The sequence below is a fragment of the Nannospalax galili genome, unplaced genomic scaffold (genome assembly GCF_000622305.1).
Source record: "Nannospalax galili isolate Female #2095 unplaced genomic scaffold, S.galili_v1.0 scaffold334, whole genome shotgun sequence".
NCBI classification, from domain to species: Eukaryota; Metazoa; Chordata; class Mammalia; order Rodentia; family Spalacidae; genus Nannospalax; species Nannospalax galili.
Genome location: NW_008336888.1, coordinates 2,190,901 through 2,202,923, shown reverse-complemented (window position 1 = coordinate 2,202,923; position 12,023 = coordinate 2,190,901). Strand labels below are relative to the sequence as shown.

At 38.6% G+C, this 12,023-nt stretch overlaps 1 pseudogene; it reads left to right on the top strand.

Annotated features, from left to right (window-relative positions):
* Positions 1-4,259: 4,259 nt before the first annotated feature.
* Positions 4,260-5,787, top strand: LOC103732845 (annotated as a pseudogene).
* Positions 5,788-12,023: the final 6,236 nt, after the last annotated feature.

Genomic DNA, 12,023 nt, shown 5'->3' with positions numbered 1-12,023 from the left:
AAAGAGTACTGGCTGCTCTTGCAGAGGACCTGGGTTCAGTTCCTAGCACCCACATGGCAGAAACAACCATCTTTAACTCCATTTTCAGGTGCTCTGACTCCCTCTTCAGACCTCCACAGGCACTGCACACATGTGGTGCACTTACATGTTGGCAAAACACTCATGCAAATAAAATAAAAATAAAATGCAAAATAAAACTTTTTAATATATGGCTGCTCTTGCAGAGGACCTGGGTTCAGTTCCTAGCACCCACATGGCAGAAACAACCATCTTTAACTCCATTTTCAGGTGCTCTGACTCCCTCTTCAGACCTCCACAGGCACTGCACACATGTGGTGCACTTACATGTTGGCAAAACACTCATGCAAATAAAATAAAAATAAAATGCAAAATAAAACTTTTTAATATACTATCAAAAGAGTCAAAAGACAGCCCACCAAATAGGGAAAAATATTTGCAAATAATATATCTGAGAAGGGTTTAATATCAAGAATATGTGAAGTCTTAACAACAAAAAGTCACAAATTGAACAAAAGATATTTCTTCAGAGAAGATACACAAACATATGATAATGCATATGAAAAGATGCTGAATATTATTAGTCATTTTGGAAATATAAATTGAAGTCATGATCAGGTAATACTCATGCCAATTAAGTAATAACTTTTAAAGTAGAAAAATGAGAATGAGAATGTGGAAAAAAATAAGATCATCGTAATCATACATTACTGGTGAAAGCATAAAATTATATAGTTACAGTGGAAAATATAGCAAGTTCTCAAAATATTAAATATAGTATTATCACGTGATCCACTAGCAGACTATAGCATTATCACGTGATCCACATATAGAATGATTCTATTTACAGATATCCAGAATAAATTAATTCATACAGAGAGAAAGCGGAGCCAGGTGTGGTGGCTCATGCCTTTAATTCCAGCACTCAGGAGGCAGAGGCAGACAGATCTTTGTGAGATGGAGGCCAACTTGGTCTACATACTGAGTTCCAGGCCATCTGGGTCTACAGATGTCTCAAAAAATCAAAAGCAGGGCTGGAGAGATGGCTCAGTGATTAAGAACACTGACTGTTCTTGCAGAAGACCCAGGATCGAATCCTGGACCCAAATGGCAGCTAACAACTGTCGGTAAATCCAGTTCCAGGGTATCTGATGGCCTCTTCTGCCCTCTGTGGGCATTGCATGACATGGGTGCACTTGCAGGCAATGCATGCATACACATAAAATAAAAATAATAAATAAAAATCAAAACCAACAAAAACAGCAACAAAACCCAGACAGAAGGCAAATTGGTATTTGCAGGGGCTTGGAGATGAGAGGAAGTCAGTGTTTAATGGATACATAGTTTTCCTTTGGGAGGTAAGAGAAAATGTTTATTAACCAGGTAGATGGTGATTGCACCATTGTTAATATTTTAAGTGTTACTGAACTGCCAACTTAAAATGGTTAGTTTCTTTGTGTTTGGTAGTACATGCCTGTAATCCCAGCACTTGGAAAGCTGATGCAGGAAGGAGAGTTCCAGTTTGGGATGATTGGTGAGTTTGAGGTCAGCCTAGGCCATATACCAAGACGCTGTCTTTAAAAAAAAAGTTAATTTTATTATGCGACTGTCACCTCAAAAGAATATATAATATAAAATTAATGAAACACTTATTAAAATATACCTTGAACTGGTATTTAGCTTAAAGTAGATATACAATGGACTACATAAATGTGTTTCTATCCAAGGGCTGGTATCCACACACACACATTTCCTTGCTCCGTCAACTGAGGGGATCTAGAAGCAATGACGCAGTAGGAGCAATAATCACAGCTACTGCCCACATCCTGGGCTCCGATACTGTTCTCAAAAGCAACTCCTCAGAGTCATATCTGATTTTAGGTCTCAGGCAGGGAATACACAAGAAGAACTTAAAGCATCTTACGTAAGAAAGTAAGCAAACAACAAACACTTAAATCAGGACAATAGGGACAGAGTAGTCAACTGCAAAAGCTCCCAATGGCCAAAGCCAAGTCAGTTTGAACTAATCTTGAAATAGTGATATGAGTCATAACCTAAAAACTAAAATAAATATTCTTCAAGTCCACACCAATATTAATAAATTACTGAGTTAAGAAAGAGAAGTGGATACAAACTTCAACTAATTTATGTATGCACTCCATCCTCAGAGATGAAGCACAATGCTCAATGCTAAGTGTGTCTGGCATATATCAACTTCCTTCCAAAGTGCAATATAAAGTGGTAGAAGGGGGGGAGAGTAACTTTACAGTGGAATAACCTGATATACTATCAGAAGTGAATGTCAGATAAGTCTTTTTTTTTAATGGTCTTTTTGAGACAGGGTCTCCCTATAGCCCCAGCTGGCCTGGAACTTGCTATGTAGACCAGGCTGGCCTCGAACTCACAGAGATCCGCCTGCCTCTGCCTCTCAAGTGCTGGGATTAAAGGCATGTGCCACCACACAGTTAATTGTATGTACTTTGATATGATGTGATGAAAATGTCATTTTACTTCTGAGGTCTTCCTCCCAAATATCTATTACAATATTACAAGTATCGATTGAATGAGGAAAAACTTCATGCAAATCCAGCTGATGCACATGCTCTAAAATACCTAAACTGTGAATTTTAGGTTGTGGGATGGCTCTTTTGGCAAATGGTAGGGGAGACTTGCCTTGAAATCACCAGGACTTAAGTTCAGATATTTAGAGCTTGTGTGTAAAAAGCTGGATGTAGGGCCCTTGAGATGGCTCCATGAGTAAAGCACCCAGTCTGGCAACCTGAGCTTGATCCCTGGAATCCACATGAAAGCAGGAGATAACTAATCCCACAGAGTTGTCCTCTAGCATCCCCATGTGTGCTGAGGTATATCCCCCCCACACACACACATAATCATTTTAAAACATTTTAAAAAGCCGAGTGTGGTGGTATACCTGTAATACCAGCGATGGCAAGATAGACAGAGACAGCTCAAGGGTTTATGTGGTAAAGTTCCAGGCCATTGAAGGACCTTCCCTCACATGAAAAGTGGAAGATGCCAGAGCACCAATACAAGAGATTGACCTCTGACCTCAACATGCATGTACAATGCACACACACAAACACTCACACATATCTCCCCCCACCTACACACACACACACACACACACACACACATACACACACACACACACACACACACATTGTGAAACTCAGTGAAAGTAAAAAGCATTGGGAGATCCTTACAGTCCAGAGGAGCCTGAGGACACATGGCAGCTAGATGAAACATACATTCTTGGATGGAATATTGGAACAGAAAAGGATGGTCAATGTAAAGTAAGGAAATATGAACAAAGTTCAGACTAGGGGCTAGAGAGATGGCTCAGGGGTTAAGAGCACCGACCGTTCTTACAGAGGACCCGAGTTTGACTTCTAACATCCACATGGCAGCTAACATCTGTCCATAACTCCAATTCCAGGGGAATCTGATGTCCTCTGCTGACCTCCATGGGTATTGCACTACTTGGGTGCACTTAGATGCATGCTGGCAATACATTCATACACATAAAAAATATAAAAACAATAAAATATTTAATAAATAAAATAAAGCGCAGACTAGAGTTTGCAATAATGAATCAATATTAGTTCATTGAGTATTACAAATGTACCACACTTGTGTTTGGTGTTAATAGTATGGGAGACTGAGTTTGGGTATTTGAAAACTATCTTCACAATGTTCCTGTAGTTCTACAAAAATAAAGGTAGTTTGAAGAAACTGTGCATGTACAAAACAAGGCAATTCTTCATACATGTTGCCACAATGATATGAAGAACTTTCTAATTCTCTAGGACTATATTTAATACAGGTGGAAGCACACTGGACTTCAAGGTCTGGGTCTCAAACTTATCTTTTCCCACGATTTAATTCAGGATCACAAGTCATTTACATTGTCTAGATATTTGCTCGCCTTAAATTTCACCGACTGAACAAAAGCACAGGGAAAATGAAGAAGGATTTGAATCAATAATGCTTAATAAAACGTCAATTCCACCAAAAAGACATTGTGAAAACCATGAAATTTTTAAGCAGCTAAAGGAGAAGCAAGGGGTTTTACAGAACTTACTTAAGGAAAAAACCCTCTTAATCAAAGTCAAAAGGACCAGTTACATTCTTCAAATGAAAATTTCACTAACAATGTGAATGAAAATGAGCTTTTGAGGCAGGCAGTGATAAATCTGAAGGAGAGAATATTGATTTTAGAAATGGACATTTCTAAACTAAAGGGGAAAAAGGAAAAAATAATAGAAACATCCAGGGGAAAGGAGACCAAATACCAGGCATTACAAGAGACCAACATGAAAGTTTCTATGATTTTACAAGAGTTTGAATTCCATTCCATGAAAGAGAAGGCACTTGCTTTTGAGCAACTCTTGAAAGAAAAAGAACAGGACAAACCCGGGGAGTTAAATCAACTTTTAAATACAGTTAAATCAATGCAGGAGAAGACAGTTACATTTCAACAGGAGAGAGACCAAGTTATGTTGGCCTTGAAGCAGAAGCAGATGGAAACTGGTGCTCTACAGAATGAGGTTCAACACTTACGTGACAAAGAAACCCAGTTAAACCAGGAGCTAGAGAGATTGGGAAACCACTTTTTAGAATCAGAAGAGTCTCATACCCGGGAAATTTTGGCTGTAGAAGAGAGAGAGACTAAGCTGAAAAAGAAAGTCGAAATGTTGGAGGAAAAGCTAGAGTCATCCTCCAATGCGATGAAAAACCCAAGTCTTGAAGCAAATGTGCAAGTGGAGTCTTTGCAAGAACATGGTCTCCAAGCAGAGGGATGAAACTGCACTCTAGGTTTCTGTCTCTCAGGAACAAGTAAAACAGTATGCTCTGTCATTAGCCAACCTACAGATGGTTCTAGAACACTTCCAGCAAGAGGAAAAAGCTATGTATTCTGCTGAATTAGAAAAGCAAAAACAGCTTACAGCTGAATGGAAGAAAAAGGCAGAGAATCTGGAAGGAAGACTTGTCATTGTAGGAGCATTTGGATGAAGGAAATGCGGCATTGGATTCAGCATCAAGACTTACAGAACAGTTAGACCTAAAAGAAAAACAGATTGAAGAACTTAAAATGAGCTCTGACGAGAAATGCTGGATGATGCACAAAAGAAACTGATGAACTTAGTAAACAGCACAGAAGGAAAAGTGGACAAAGTCGTCATGAGAAACCTCTTCACTGGTCATTTCCACACACCAAAAAATCAGCATCATGAAGTGCTATGACTAATGGGAAGCATCCTGGGTGTTAAAAGGGAGGAAATGGAGCAGCTGTTTAATGAAGATCAAGGAGGTGTTGCTAGGTGGATGACGGAGGATCAAAATGTGTGCCCAGCACACCTCTGAGACCAAGTCAGCAGTCTATGCTCAATAGTTATTTTTCAGAGCTTTTTGTTAAATTTCTTGAAACAGAATCTCATCCATCTGTTCTATGTGTTCTATGTGTTCATGACTTGAAGCCTCTAGATTCACCAGGAAGAAGACAACTTGATACAAATACACCAGAAAGTTTTAAAGATACAGCAGAATCCAGAACTGGAAGAAGAGCAGATGTGAATTCATTCTTGGCTCCCAGCTCAGCAGCTGTGCCTCTGATTAAGCCAGCTGGACTTGGACCTGGTGGGCCTGGACATCTTCTTTTGAAACCCATCTCTGATGTTCTGCCCACATTTACACCTTTACCAGTGTCACCTGACAACAATTGTACTAAAAGACCTTCTAAAGCAATAGGTAATTCTCAAGCTATAGACTATAGCACTTTAAGGAAACCATGAACACTATATTATATAACTTATCACAAAGTGGCCTTTTAGAAGAAGTCATGTGTTTGTAGTTGTAATTTCTCTTAATAAAAATATTCTTAATGCTTTTAGAAAAAAAAGAAAACCACAGAATTTCATTATGATGTATAGTTTCACATACAACTATTAGCAAACTGAAGGGGAAAACTGAAGAACTATACCATGGAATTGGTTGTATTTAAATTTCTATCATTTTCTACATAGTGGGGTACAATTTCCATATGTTTTGAAAATATATAACACTCTAATTGTAACCTCCTAATGTTACAATTTTAAGATATCTCATTAATGTTAGTATTTATTAAATAGTCCTGATTTTCCTAAGACAGAACAAAACCTTTCCTAAGCTTAGCAGTCATAAAAAAATCATTTAACACATTTATTTTATAAAGTTTATGCAACAAACGCCCATGACCAGGGAGGTCATAACTCCTAGGGAGGTAGCCTAGTGTTGTTTTGCTAAATGGTCATGCTGTCAAATTGCTTTCTAAATATTTGTTTTTATACCATAGATTTGTGTTGTTTTCAACTTTAGTCAGAGAAGCGCTTTTTTTAAAAATCATTTGAGATGGGGTCTCCCTACAGCCACAACTAGCCTAGAACTCGCTATGTAGAACAGGCTGGCCTCAGTCTCACAGAGCTCCACCTGCCTCTGACTCCCAAGTGCTGGGATTAATGGTGTGTGTCCAGCTAGGGAAGCTTTTTTTGCAGTAGACAGCGGTTAATGAACACTCCTAACTAGTCAAAGTGCCAAGTATAACTGTGAATGCTTCACTGTGGATGAATTATCTATATCAGCCTCCTACCATCCAAGGCTCAGGAAACATCACAAAGGGGGAAGAAAGAACTTAGGAGCTGTTGGATGGGAAAGGGAGCTGTGACATGCTGACTGCTGATCAGCTCACAGCAGCTATGGTTACCTGCACAAGATCAAGCCAGTCAAAATTAAGAGCATGATTAGGGACAGGAGCAGAGGAGCTATTGGCAGTTGATGGCTCTTGAAGGAGGGAGAGGCCCTTGTCAGTTGCCCACACCCACGCCAGTAGATGGCCCAACATCCATGTGCACGTGAGGAGCACTAATTGGATCTGGGGTTATTTTTTAAAAAGTTTATGTGACAGCGATAGTCAAATCATTGTAATTTTGCGCGAAATTATCTCCCATAGTCATTACATGATTGTAAACATACCATAAACATGTTTTAAGAAGAAAAGAGTTTGCCTAATGCCAAATTATATTTTTAAAAATATTTTATAATAACAAGTTCTAGAAGTTCATTCTTAGGCAGTTGTGATAAGGCTGAACCATGAGATACCCATTGGTTGTACATTATATTAAACTGTTTGACTTATTCGTCATTCTGACAGTAATACAACTTACTTAATCTTAAACAACTCTGAGGCTTACTTTGGTCTGAAAGGTCAAGGTTATGATAACCCAATAATCTACAGAGTACAATATTTACCACGTGACTTGTTTGTACTTTTTATGTGAAGGGTGGGCACAAAAACGCTTGGCTGTATTTGAAATTGCCATGTCCAATAAAGTAAAATAACAAAGTAACAAGGTTAACTATATGTAACTTTATATATACATATATAGATAGATATAGACATGTGGTCACGTGCGCATGTGTGTGTGTGTGTACACATATGTGCTGTCTACTTTTTTAAAAAATTTCATATGGGGTCTATCACTGAACCTGTAACTCACCAAACAGGGATGTGCCTGTCTCTGCCTCCTCAATGCTAGAATTACAAGTGCGTGCCACCATGCTTAGCTTTTTTTTTTTCACGTGGGTTCTGGTGACCCAACCCAGTTGCTTGTGCTTATAAAGCAAATACTTTACTGAGCTATCTCCCCAATCCTTTACTAAATTTTTGAACAAAGAAAAAGGCACTATAAATAATATTACATTGAAGTCAGGTATAGTGGCACATGCCTTTAGTCCCAGCACTCGGGAGGCAGAGGCATGTGGATCTCTGTGAGTTCAAGGCCAGCCTGGTCTACACAGTTAGTTCCAGAACAGCTGGGGCTACAGGAGACCCTGTCTCAAAAATATCAAAGAAAAACAAAAAACAAAAACAAAATAATAATATTACACTGACTACCATTGGAGGAAAAGAAAGATTGCCTTCTCCCAACTCCTAATACAGTAAAGTCCAACCTGGATGCAGTGGTACATACCTATAATTCCAGTACTGGGCAGGATGAGGTAGGAGGAGCCAGAATTCACAGGCTACCTGGGCAACATAGTGAGGACCTGAAACAATGAAAGCTTCTAGTAGAGGGCTTACATTGTGGTTTTTAAATTTATAATTAATTTTTGCATTTATAATTTTTTTTGTCTTTTTGAGACAGGGTCCCCTTGTAGCCCCAGCTGTCCTGGAACTCACTATGTAGACCAGGCTGGCCTCAAACTCACAAAGATCTGCCTGCCTCTGCCTCCCAAGTGCTGGGATTAAAGGCGTGTGCCACCACGCCTGGTGCATTTATAATATTTTATAACTTATAATCTAATGTAATTTTTTACCTGACAATTTCATTTAGTGTCTTCCACATATACTTATGGCAACATCAGCATTTAAGAAAATATTCTGATCAAAATAGTTTTGTGACTCATTATTATGAATATTAATAAAGCAGTTCAGTTGGTACAGCACTTACCTCGCACATGTGAAGCCCTTGGTTTGATGCCCAGCAACATGAACACACACACACACACACACACACACACACACACACACATACACAAGCACACCCCAATCACACACATACTGCAAACTTTTCATACTATTTGCATGTCCTATGATTTCCTTTAGTTTTAGTGTGTTTTAAGTGTTTCAGAATAGTAAAATAAAGGAAATATGTTTACACACTATATTTTAAGTATCTATTTTCTTAATTAGTCTACTAAGCTTTTGTTGAGGTATTTTCTCTTAATAGAATATTACATGGGAAAAATAGTAGGAGAGTACTAGTATCTGCCACCCTTCAAATGTACTTGTAGTTTAGTGTCCGTTATTGACTTCTTGGATTGGAGAACTCCCTGACAGCATCAGAAACCAGTCAAAATTCCATAGTGCCATGAATGTCAACCACACAGCATGGGTATCATTGTCATCTGTTATTGGTAGGAAAGAAGATTGCACAGTGAGGTGATGCCTTCAATAAGAAGTTGTGTTTATACTAAGTGAAATAACACAGACTCAGAAACACAAACGACATATATTCTCCCTCATATATGGCTCCTAGCACCAAATCCTTTTAAATTCCAGGTCCTTTTAATGAGATGATGCTATACAGCAGTCCCTTCTGCATGAAATAACTACCATCATCACAACTGGCTGAGCCTGATCACTAAACATAGTCACAATTGGGCTTGTTGGCAGTTGTGCTCACTCATTAAAGGAGTGCCAAGCAGGGTCACTGGACCCTCACTTGAGTATCCAGTCACTACTCTTCCCAGCCAACTAGTCCAGCCTTGGAAGACAAAAGAAAAATGACAAAGAAACCAATAGAGGGATGCTTTTGGAAGCCCTTGTCAAGAAACTCCAATGGATTGTCAAATGAACATTTGAAAATTTCCGTGTTCTAACTTTGTTCTAGTTCCCTGTCTAGAACTTGTAATGCTAATTACTCTTACCTTTACTTTTCCTTCACATCTCCTATGCATGATTCAAGGACTTTCTTTTCCCCTTAGAGACAAGAGTTATGCAGTTTGGGAGTCTTTTAGATAGACCCACTGAAGGGGTACTCCAATTGCCTCACCCTGTGTCCCTGTTCAGTATGAAGAAGCCAGAGTGGTCTGCATCCCTATTCCCTATTGGCAATTTGGATAACTCCTTTAGAGGATCGCGTGATAAGAATAGGAGGTAGGAATTGGCTAGCAGTTAGGGTAAAAAACAAAACAAAACAAAACAAAACAAAACAAAACAAAACAAAAACCAAAGAAATGCAGCCAGTTTCTGGGCTAAAAGTCAAAATGTCCTTGGCCCTGTTAGCAACATACTCTTCCAAAGGCCAAAAATGTCAAAAGTATTTGGGAGCTTGTATCTAATCCTTAAAAGATTTTAGGGTTTACGTCTTCAGAGGGGGGAGTGTTGGAGAGGAGGGAGTGAGCATGTATTTGATCAAAACACCTTATATGCATGTATGAAAGTCTCAATAAAGTTTTTCTGAAAGTTTAAAAAAAAGAAGTGTTTGGTGAAAGAAAAGAAAATCTTTAAAGTGTGTCAATAGTCCTTACTTTCAGAATTACTTAGTCATTAAAAAAAAGTTGTCTTCTTTGGCCGGATGTGGTGACTTGAGTCTTTAATCCCAGCACTTGGGAGGCAGAGGCAGGCAGATCTCTGTGAGATCAAGGTCAGTCTGTAGCTTGATCTCTGTGAGTTCCAGGCCATCTAGGGCTACAGGGAGACCCTGTCTCAAAGCAAACAACAACAAAAAATTGTCTTCTAGTTCAGAAAACTTAACTTAGTTTTAATATTATCCTTTAAAACATTAGTACAGATGAGATAATTTCAGATGGCTTATTTCCCTGCTTGTGGACTTATATGCCACCTGTTTTTGCTTTCTTTACAGATGCAGAGTCAACCTCTGGGGCAAAATTCCACCTTTCTGTTTCTGCCACACAAGTGGTAAATAACATTAACCAATAAATTTTAGCATTTCCCCAAATGTGTAGGATACAAAAAATGTATTCATTCGTGTGAGATATAAAAATGTACACTCACACTTCTGAAATCAACAGCCAGCCATTTCACACTTGGACCAAAGGCAAACAAACATAATTCTCACTGGCAGCTGGACAACATTCCAAGCTGCCACCACATTAATTAACTCACCTCAATCAGATTCCACTTCAACTCGCACAGCTTGCAGCCAAGACGCCTAGCAATAAATTGTTAGGTTAAATACTGAACAAGGTAGGGAAATATCACATGATTTGTTTCAGAGGGTGGGATGCTTTTGTTGAACGCTGGTAGCAGAGTTTTCCGTTTGCTTTTTATTATGGTCTTGTGATTTGAGAAAAATTGGTGTATGCTCTTGTTAAAAACAATTTTGTATCTCATTGTGAAGAGTAGAATAGTAAATACCAACAAAACAAAATGCCTGTGTCCACAAACTTCTATAGTTCATATTTCCAAAGTTTCCCCACAGCAAGAGCTTACTTGGCAAGTGTTGGGAGCCCATTAATGGCAAATTATTGATATTAAGTCTGCAGGGAATATCGAGGAACAAAGAGCTCAAATAAATTCCCTTTTCATTGAGAGCTCCAGGAATTTTCAAATAAATACAAACTACTTAGAGTTGAAAACTTTCTAGTCTGGGAGTCAAGATTTGAGCCCGAGTCTGGTTTCTGCCTGTAAGTGGCTGTACTGTTTTGACCAAATCATTTGATTTCTCTCGTTATTTCATCACCTGTCACATGCAGGAATTTGACAAGATAAATAGTTCCCAAACTTTAATGTGCCTATTTATTTAAGGAACTTAAAATGTAGATTCTTCTAGTCACTCTTAGGATCTGAAATTGATTAGTTTTGAGGTGAAGCCAACAGTGAATTTGTAAAAAGCAAGAAAATGTTCTGCAGATATAAGACTGCACTTTGAGAAAATTGGGATTATGTAATGGCTAAGATCCATTTACAGTTTGGTATTCTCCTTACCAGCTCATATCATTGCTGTTATAATCTGTATGATTTATTAAATATGGTATAAGTGGGTGCTTTGACTCAATCCTTAGTCTGCATTAGGGAGACAAAATGTGTAGCATAAAAAACAGAATTTAACTATCCAAATTCATGTATTTGCTGAGGTTGTAGAACGAGAGACAAAAGTGATAATGACTTTCCCTAATAATCCTTCACATAGATGATGACTCCAAAATTCAGATAAAGAAAAATGTTAAATTAATCTTATTTACATTTGTTAGTATGTAGTGCTGGGACTGAAACCCAGGGCCTTGTACATCCATCCTTCCACTGAACTATAGCCTCTACTCTTTATTCATATTCCTCTGTATGTGTGTATGTGTGTGTGCGTGCATGCGGGCGTGCGCGTGTGTGTGTGTGTGTGTGTGTGTGTGTGTGTGCTCATGCCCATGCATGTGTAGAAGCTAGAGGTCGATGTCAGGTGTCTTCCTCTATTGCTCTCCACCTTATG